This window comes from Gekko japonicus, unplaced genomic scaffold (genome assembly GCF_001447785.1).
Source record: "Gekko japonicus isolate JY-2015 unplaced genomic scaffold, Gekko_japonicus_V1.1 scaffold2128, whole genome shotgun sequence".
Classification (NCBI taxonomy): domain Eukaryota; kingdom Metazoa; phylum Chordata; class Lepidosauria; order Squamata; family Gekkonidae; genus Gekko; species Gekko japonicus.
In genome coordinates this window covers 42142-52672 of record NW_015169237.1, presented here as the reverse complement: position 1 = coordinate 52672, position 10531 = coordinate 42142, and positions in this window count along the sequence as shown.

Below are 10531 nucleotides of genomic sequence, written 5' to 3'. Positions count from 1 at the left end.
TCTCCTCCTCCTCCTCCTCCTCCTCCTCCTCCTCTTCTTCTTCTTCTTTCCAGGTCTTCCATGCAATACATTTAAATCTGCCACCTTTCTAGGGATTTGGCGCAACCAAGGTTGCATCCTGCTGCCGTTCTCCACATTTGGAAGTCAATCATACCAATGAGATCTTGGAGGGGTTTCCCAGTGGTGAACTACTCCGCAATCAGGATTTTGCTTTTACTGCAATAGCTGGATGTGGGATTGCAACGGAGGATCCGTTGGCAGATTTTGCACTTTTAAAACCGTTGGCCTCTTGGATTTTGCCATTTGTGCATGGAGTTCTCTTCCATTACATTCATGATTAGAGCACAGTCTAAAAACAAGATTGCGTCAGAGGCAGGGAGCTTCGACTCCTGAGAGACAGCTTGGCGAACCAACTTGGTCCAGTGTTTAAGAGCAGCAGACTCTAATTTGGAGAACCGGGTTTGGTCACCTGCTCCTCCAGATGAAGCCAGCTGGGAGACCTTGAGTCAGTCACAGTACTCTCTGAGCTGTTCTCTCAAGGCCAGTTCTGTCAGAGCTCTCTCAGCCTCACCTACCTCACAGAGTGTCTGTTGTGGGGAGAGGAAGGGAAGAAGAAGAGGAAGAAGAAGAGATTGGATTAATACCCCACCCTTCACTCGGAGTCTCAGAGCGGCTAACAAACTCCTTTCCCTTCCCCTCCCCACAACAGACACCCTGTGAGGCAGGGGGGACTGTGGGTGTTCCAGGTGTGTGTATATAGTTGGCCTTGCAGGGCCGTTTTGCAGTTCATGTGTGAAGTACAATAAACGTGTCTGAATGCATGTTGTAGTCCGAGTCCTCCATGCAGCGAACCCAGTACTTTAAAGGTAAAGGTTCCCTTGCTCGAAAGCCAGTTGAATCCGACTCTAGGGTTGTGGTGCTCATCTCTGTTTCAAAGCCGAAGAGCCAGCGCTGTCCGAAAATGTTTCTGTGGTCATGTGGCCGGCATGAGTAAACACCAAGGCGCACGGAACTGTGTTCCCTTCCCACTGAAGTGGTACCTATTTATCTACTTGCAATTTCTTGCTTTTGAACTGCTAGGTTGGCAGGAGCTGGAACTAGAGACGGGAGCTCACTTCGTCATGCGGCACCTGGGTCTCGAACTGCTGAACTACCGACCTTCCACAGTCTGCAGTTCAGCGTCATAACCACTTGAGCCACCGCAGTACTTTACATCATGATTAATGTAAGATGTTCAAGTGTCAGAGAGGTACTCAGTGGGATTTGAGTATGCTAGGTTGTGGAAAAGGGTGACTTTTTCATGCAACCCTAAATGGTCAAAAAACACAATGCAGCCATGCCCATTAACAGCTGGGACCCTCCTTCCCGAAAGAGCATTTTCATGAACAAGTTGAACTTTGCCGCTCTGGATAATGTGTTGAGCAACCTTTGAGCCCGACAGTATTCCGAATCTCAATTTCATCATTTGCACACAGAACCAAGAGCCACTCTTACAAACTTCTAATTTTAATCAGGTCGGAGAGGGTGACAGCGTCCGAAGAGAGGAAAGGTCAGCGGAGCAGTTGGCTGTGAGCACGATTCACATGTTCCCCTCCCCTTAACAACAAGAGAAGATTAAGAGCAATTCTGCATTAGCTTTTCCCCTCCGTTGTTTTAGCAAATCCACGTTGGAACAGACATTCCCCTCTGCATTGCATGCTGCTTTCACTTTAATCGTTGGATTTTATGGTGGCCTCCCACACTCCATGCCGCTTTTGCTTCCTTTGACCATCGGCTTTTATGGTAGTCTCCACCAACGTTCCCTCTAAGCTGTGGAGTCTTGTGAGCAAAAATTCTACTTTCTGAGCTACTGGCATTGAAGTTGTGAGCAAGCGATTTGGCTGCTGCATAAATTAGTTTGCTCTGGAGCCCTCCTTCCTGAGCTAAGACAAAAATGTGTGAGCCGGAAAGGGTAAAGGTCTCCTTTGCTCCAAAGCCAGTCCACTCCGACTCTAGGGTTGCGGTGCTCATCTCCGTTTCCAAGCCGAAGAGCCAGCGCTGTCCGAAGACGTTTCCGTGGTCATGTGGCCGGCATGACTAAACACCAAGGCGCACGGAACGCTGTTACCTTCCCACCGAAGTGGTACCTCTTTATCTACTTGCAATTTCTTGCTTTTGAACTGCTAGGTTGGCAGGAGCTGGAACTAGGGACGGGACCTCACTCCGTCATGTGGCACCCGGGTCTTGAACTGCTGAACTACCGACCTTCCACAGCCTGCAGTTCAGTGTCTTAACCACTTGAGCCAAAACTGTGAGCTAGCTCACACTAACTCAGCTTAGAGGGAACACTGGCCTCCTCTCCACACTCCATGCTGCTTCCGCTTCCTTTGACCATCGGATTTTATGGTAGTCTCTCCACACTCCATGCTGCTTTTGCTTCCTTTGACCATCAGATTTTATGGTAGCCTTCCACACTCCATGCTGCTTTCACTTCCTTTGATAACTGGGTTTTATGGTACCCTCTACACTCCATGCTGCTTTCACTTCCTTTGACCATCGGATTTTATGGTACCCTCTACACTCCATGCCGCTTTCGCTTCCTTTAACCATCAGATTTTATGGTAGCCTCCACACTCCATGCTGCTTTCACTTCCTTTGACCATCAGATTTTATGGTACCCTCTACACTCCATGCCGCTTTCGCTTCCTTTAACCACCAGATTTTATGGTAGCCTCCACACTCCATGCTGCTTTCACTTCCTTTGACCATCGGATTTTATGGTACCCTCTACACTCCATGCCGCTTTCGCTTCCTTTAACCATCAGATTTTATGGTAGCCTCCACACCCCATGCTGCTTTCACTTCCTTTGATCATTGGGTTTTATGGTACCCTCTACACTGCAGGCCACTTTAGCTTCCTTTGATCACCGGATTTTATGGTGCCTTCTGCATAGATTTATGGCCATTCAGGGGTGACTTTGCAGTCAGTATGGCGTTGCCCCGAGGTATTTGAATGTGGTTTTGAGCTGCCTCTTTTTCCTCCCAGTTGAGAAAACGCAGAGCGACTGCTAGATGCAGAATCGCCCTAAGTCTTCTTCAGCGGGCTCTAAAATCAGAGATGGTGTGTGTGTGTGTGGGGAGAAATTATCTGGTGGTGGAAAGCCCCATCAAGGTCCTTTCCGCACTAGACCTTAAATCCTGGTTCAACCCTGTCCCTGAACTTACATCCTACACTACACACGAGTTCACCCCTGTAATTATCTTGGGGTATTTTTACATTCTACTGGTTCTTTCCTCACTTGGATCTTATCACTGGTTTTATCAGAGCATTTTCGAGTTCCGATTCAATGCATATGGAAGTTCTCCACCGAGACACCCAGGACCCATACATTCTGGCCATTGGTCGCCCAACTGGTCGTGTGCCAGGGAGTGGGGATTGCATGCACAAAAAACCAAATTGGAGGCAGCAACTCATTCCTGTCAAGTGACACAACAAGACCTCTTTGCCTGAGATGGAAGGGTGTCGACATCTCATCGTATGAGATCACATTGAGAAAAGCGTGTTTTTTAAATATACTTGGCCTCTGGCTTTGTTCTGACTTCCAGTTTTATTACATCCCGATGTTTCCTAATATGCGAGTAAACAAACGTTCAAATGCAATGAAACGCGCTGGGAGTCTATTTAATTGATTCATTTAATTCATCTGTACCCTGCCTGTCTTCCCAGAGGGAACCCAAAGCAGCCAAAATCATCCTCCTCGCCTTCATTTTATCCTGAACAACAACCCTGTAAGGTAGGGTTAGGCGGAGACAGTGTGACTGGCCTGAGGTCACCGAGCAAGCTTCTATGCCATGAGTGGGGATTCAAACCTGGGTCTCCCAGATACTAATCCAACACTCTTAACCACTATACTACACTGGAGTTGTATGCTACATGTTGACATTATGCCCGGTGTGTGACTTGAACATATCAGCTGACACTCTTGAAGCTCTGTGTTACTACCACCAGGGGTCGTTTCATAGAAAAAGAGCTAGGGGAACTCATTAGCATAACTCATTAGCATATGCCACACCCCCTGACATCACCGGAAGTGTGTCATAAGGCCACACCCCCTGACATCACTGGACGTGTGTCATAAGGCCACACACCCTGCCTCCAACGGTCCCGGCCGTCGCTGGCGGCCATGCAACTCCACTGCTGAGTCCCAAGAGGGGCCCGGCGGTGGACCTGCAAGGCCGGCGGGAGTGCAAGGAAGCCCCGCCAAGGCCCTCCCTGGCCCCAGGCAGGCAGGGGTGGGGAGAGGCAGGGAGGAAGCAACTTACCCTCCCTCTTCTCCTGCCTCCTCCTGGCTGAATGAGGGCCGGAAGCGGGGCGGCCGGAAGCAGGGGCGGGGCTTCGTCATGTGCCCCGCCCCCCGTACCTCACCTGGGGGAACTGCGATCCCCCGTGATACCCCCCGAAATAACCTCTGACTGCCACAGAGTTCCTAGAGAGTCACTTTGGTATAGTGACTAAGAGCGACAGACTCTAATCTGGGAGAACCGGGTTTGATTCCCCACTACTCCACATGCAGCCAGCTGGGTGACCTTGGGTCAGTCATAAGTTCTCTCAGCCCCACCTACCTCACAGGGTGTCTCTTGTGGGGAGAGAAAGGGAAGACAATTGTAAGCCGCTCTGAGATTCCTTTGGGTAGTGAAGAGTGGGATATAAAAACCAATTTCTTCTTCTTCTTCTTCTTCTTCTCCTCCTCCTCCTCCTCCTCCTCCTCCTCCTCCTGGCCCAGCACCAGGAGAATGTCCACTCAAAGTGGGTAAATAGCTTGCCACCAATGTTCCTTCTAAGCTGAGTTAGTGTGAGTTAGCTCACAGTTTTTTAGCCTCCGGCTCACACATTTTTGTCTGATCTCAGGAAGGAGTGGCTCCAGAGCAAACGAATTTATGCAGCGGCCAAATGGCTCGCTCGCAACTTTAATGCCAGTCGCCCACAAGGTAGAATTTTGGCTCACAGAACTCCACAGCTTAGAGGGAGCATTGCTGGACACCCTGCAAACCTTTTCTCTGGGGAAACTGATCTCTGTAGTCTGGAGACGACAGCTGTCATTCTAGGAGAGCTTCAGGCCCCTCCTGGAGGTTGGCAAGCCTTGCCAGTTTGGAAGTGTTCCATTAAGCATGGGTTAGATCCAGCCACTGAGCCATCGACCTCTTAAATCGTTAACAGATCAATAACAGATCGGACCAGAAGGGAGTCTGGCAGCCGCTAAAGTGCCAAAGCCAACTTTTATGTGGAACAGATTTCCTATAAAACGTTCTGTGACCCAAGAGCTCTGCCCTGAGCCATTCGCTGGATGATTGCGCTACAGAAATATCGCCGGTTGCCCTGCCAACTCGGCTGTTCCCGGTGAGACCTCCTTTGCGTGATTGTTTGCTACGATTCAGAATGGCGTGGACGCTAGATCCAAACAGGTATTAAACCAGCATTTCTTTGACTGAGCTTGAGCAGAACCGAATGGAATAAAACTTGAATTTGGTACGCAGGATGTCTGGTCTCCGAGACGTTTGGGGACCTGCTTTCATTGTTCAAAATGCATCAGTTTGGTGTAGCGGTTGAGTGTGCGGACTCTAATCTGGGGGAACCGGGTTCGATTCCCCACTCCTCCACTTGCAGCTGCTGGATGACCTTGGGCAAGCCGTAGTTCTGTCAGAGCTGTTCTTGAAAAAGAGCCGTTTCTGTCAGAGCTCTCTCAGCCCCACCTGCCTCACAGGGTGCCTGTTGTGGGGAGGGGAAGGGGAAGGAGATTGTAAGTTGCTCTGTTAGATTCAGGTCCAGGAGCACCTTGAAGACCAGTAAGACTTTGAGAGTCAAAGTTCCCTCCATCCAGGGGTCATTTCCTGCGGGAGCGCACAGGAGCGGAGCTCCGGCAGTAAGGAGCCCAGGGGATGGGCACATGTAACAAGCCCCGCCCCCTGCTCCCAGCAGCCCTCAGTCAGAGCAAGAAGCAGCCAGGTAAGCTGCAGAGCCCCCCTGGCCCACCTTCAGGTACAAGCTCTCCCTCCTCTGTGAGGACAGATCTGCACGTTCCCCCCCCCCACAATAGCTAGCAATCCAAAACAGTCCAGTGGAACCTGAGCGGTGGGTGTTGCCTTCTGACACACTTCCGGTGATGTCAGGGGGTGTGGCATATGCAAACAAGTTATGTTAATAAGTTAGGCTAATGAGCTCCTGCACCTCTTCTTCTACTAAATGACCCCCGCCTCCGTCAGATATGTATCTGATAAAGCGAGCGTTGACTCTTGAAAGCTCAGACACCTCCAAAAAATTTTTGGTCTCCAAGGTGCTCCTGGACTTGAATCTAGCTACGGCTACCCTCTAAAAGTATTTTTGTGGAGACTTGTCAGGGATGCTCGAGGCCAGGGGTGTCAGACATGCGGCCCAGGGGCCGGATTAGGCCCTCGGAGGGTTGCAATCTGGCCTGCAAGGCCCTGGCTGTTTCCTGCTTCCTTTTCCAGTTCTGCTGCTGCTACATCACAGCTGACAGACTCTCTCTCTCTCTCTCTCTGGTCAATGACTCCAACCTGCTTACCTACATCCTGCCCTTGCCCCAAGGAATTCAAGTACAGGAAGCAGGATCCTTCTTCCCAACGCGTCCTCGCCACAATCCTGTGATGTAATCCGGCCCGCATAACAAATGAGTTAGACACCCCTCTCTAGGCTGATCCTGCACTTAGCAGAGGGTTGGACGAGATGGCCTGTAGGGTCTCTTCCAACTCTGTGGTTCTAGGTTTCCATGAGATCCGTTGTGATTCCAGCAGATCTCCAGGTAATCCACCTGAAGGCTGGCAACCCTACATGTTGAGTGAGAAATAACAATCGGCTTGCCCTTCCCTGGTGTTGCAATGGTAGCTGGGGGTTTGTATCACTCAGGTTCCAGGGCACCCCTTTCCCTTTTAGAGAAGCCACGGCCAATTAACTCAAGGCGGAGGGCAAGCACATTTCTGTTGGCCTTTTTGTTGGCCTCGGTGGCCTGCGAGAACAGCCATTAGCCTCTCCCTGCATAGATTCTCCTCTCTAGAGAGACATCTGCAATTAACATTTAGCATCATGAATGGACAGAATTGTTTCTACACCAGACGAGAGGAACAAAAAGATCTGGAAGAGGAGGGAAGCCAAACAGACTCTTGGTCCTTCAACGCCGGTATCGTCTGCTTTGACTGGCAGCACCTCTCTAGGCTCTCAGGCAGAAGTCTTCCAAGTCACCTCCTACCTGGTCCTCTTAACTGGAGTTGCCAGGGATTGAACCTGGGACCTTCTACATGCCAAGGAGATGCTCTACCCCTGAGCCACAGTCCCTCTTTACAGCTCTCCAGGGTCTCAGGTGGAGGTCTTTCCCATCACCTCCTGCCTGGTCTTCTTAACTGGAGATGCCAGGGATTGAACCTGGGACCTTCTACATGCCAAGGAGATGCTCTACCCCTGAGCCACAGTCCCTCTTTACAGCTCTCCAGGGTCTCAGGTGGAGGTCTTTCCCATCACCTCCTGCCTGGTCTTCTTAACTGGAGATGCCAGGGATTGAACCTGGGACCTTCTACATGCCAAGGAGATGCTCTACCCCTGAGCCACAGTCCCTCTTTACAGCTCTCCAGGGTCTCAGGTGGAGGTCTTTCCCATCACCTCCTGCCTGGTCTTCTTAACTGGAGATGCCAGGGATTGAACCTGGGACCTTCTACATGCCAAGGAGATGCTCTTCCCCTGAGCCACAACCCCTCTTTACAGCTCTCCAGGGTCTAAGGCTGAGGTCTTTCCCATCACCTCCTGCCTGGTCCTCTTCTTAACTGGAGATGCCGGGGATTGAACCTGGGACCTTCTACATGCCAAGGAGATGCTCTACCACTGAGTTGCAGACCATCCCCAGGGCAATTAGTGAATCCCATTGGGAGTGAGGGCGTTCCTTCTTGGGACTGCATTGCCCCTACTCTGAATGGGTGAATGCCCTCACTCCCTTGGGGAGTCATCCTCCCGAAATTACTGAAGGCATGGCGCTTTTTGCTGCCGCCCAAACTTTTGGAAGCACACCCTTCTCTCTTTCTTTTTGGCTGAGTCTTAAATCAAATACCACGCTCCACTCCAGTGATCTGGAACAATATTTACACGGGCTCTGGGGGATCAGTTCTTCACAAGGTTATGAGAGATCAGCCAGGCTCTAAAACCTATGTGGGTGGTTTGGGGCTGGCGTCCCGTTTCTAAAGGGGGGAAATACCCTTGCTTGCTGACACACCCTCTGGATGACTGGCGGCTAAATTGTTGTGGCTCGAAATGAGTCTCATGATGGGAAAAGAGAAAGAAAGAAAGAAAGAAAGAAAGAAAGAAAGAAAGAAAGAAAGAAAAAAGAAAGAAAGAAAGAAAGAGCATGTCTCTGTGATGCTCTGTCCTCTGGGTGCTTGGGGGGGGGGTCAACAGTGGGAGGGCTTCTAATGTCCTGGTCCCACTGGTGGACCTCCTGATGGCACTGGTATTTCTGGCCACTGTGGGATACAGAGAGTTGGACTGGATGGGCCTTTGGCCTGATCCAACATTGGCATCTCTTATGTTCTTATGTCTCCTATTGACTGGCCCCGCTGGTGGACCTCCTAATGGCACCTGGGTTCTGGCCACTGTGTGACACAGAGTGTTGGCCTGGATGGGCCACCGGCCTGATCCAACATGGCTTCTGTTAAGTTCTTATATCTGTTGCAGTGATGCTCTGTCTTCTTGGCACTTGGGAGGCAACAGTGGGAGGGTTTCTGGAGTTCTGGCCCTGCTGGTGGACCTCCTGTCCTGATGGCACCTGGGTTTTGGCCACTGTGTGACACAGAGTGTTGGACTGGATGGGCCATAGGCCTGATCCACCATGGCTTCTCTCATGTTCTTAAGAAAAGCAAATGGAGGGAGGGAGGGAGGGAGGAAGGAAGGAAGGAAGGAAGGAAGGAAGGAAGGAAGGAGGAGAGTGATTAAAATGTGGAATTTGCTACCAGAGAATGTAGTCATGGCCATAGGAACGAACAATTTTAAAGATGAATGAGAGAGATTCACAGAGGATAAGTCTATCAATGGCTACTCGCCATGGTGGCTGAGGGGAACCTCCAAATTGAGAGGCACCAATCCTCTGAAACCCAGAGTCAGAAGGCAACATCAGGGGAAGGCTTGGCTTCTCTGTCCTGTTTTTGGCCCTCCAGAGGAACTGGCTGGCCACTGTGTGAGACGGGAGGCTGGACTAGATGGACCCTCCCTGGTCTGATCCAGCAGGGCTCTTCTGATGTGCTTATCAGGGGAAGGCCTGATGTGCACGTCTCGTGCTTTGGGGGTGGGGTTCCCCCCGGGGCCCAATCCGCCAGTGGGTAGCGGGACTCTGGGGTGGGGGTTTCCCCGCCCCCCGGGGGAACTTGGCAAGCCTATTCCCAGCATCTATATCCTGGTCCTCTCTCTCTCTCTCTCTCTCTCTCTCTCTCTCTCTCTCTCTCTCTCTCTCTCACACACACACACACACACACACACACACACACACACACACACAAAACCTTTATTGGCATGAAAGCCCAAAACATCATAGAAATACGGGAAAATACTAAAATGCATCAGTCACTCACACTTGGCTATTCAAGCCTCGTCTTCTGATTGCATAATATAAAAATTTTGCAACAGCCTCCATTATTTTGCAATTAGAATTAAACAGAAGAAAGTGAACAATGGAGTCATCAGAGTGCCAGCTCTTACCCTCTAGAAATGGGGTAATTTTTATTTATTTATTTTATTTGGTAGATTTTTACCCCGCCCTCCCGGCAAACCTGGCTCAGGGCGGCGTGCAACAATATAAAACAATACAATATAAATATAATATAAGTTATAAAATCCATTAAACACAAATTCTAAAACCATAAATATCATAACGTACTAAAGTGCTAGTAACAATTCCGCAGCATGCAGTCAGTCCTTTGATCTTCAGTTATTCAGAGCAATCAGGTTGGATGGTTAGTTGGGAATCCAGAGGAGTCAGGCTCTCTTCAAGGACTATCAGGTGTCATCGGTGGTCATCGGTGGTGGCGGCTCCCAAAACCCTGGTGGAAGAGCTTAGTTTTACAGGCCCTGTGGGAGCTAATTTTTAAGTGGAGATGCCGGGGATTGAACCTGGGACCTTCTGCATGCCGAGTAGAGGCTCTGCCACTGAGCCACAGCCCCTCTTTAGAGCTCTCCAGGGTCTCAGGCAGAGGTCTTTCCCATCACCTCCTGCCAGATCCTTTCAGCTGGAGATGCCGGGACCTCCTGCATGCCAAGCAGGTGCTCTGTCACTGAGCCACAGCCCCTCATTACAGCTCTCCAGGGTCTCAGGCAGAGGTCTTTCCCATCACCTACTGCCTGGTCCTTTCAGCTGGAGATGCCCGGGATTGAACCTGGGACCTCTTGCATGCCAGGCAGATGCTCTGCCACTGAGCCACAGCCCCTCTTTACAGCTCTCCAAGGTCTCAGGCAGAGGTCTTTCACATCACTTGTTGCCTGGTCCTTTTAGCTGGAGATGCCGGG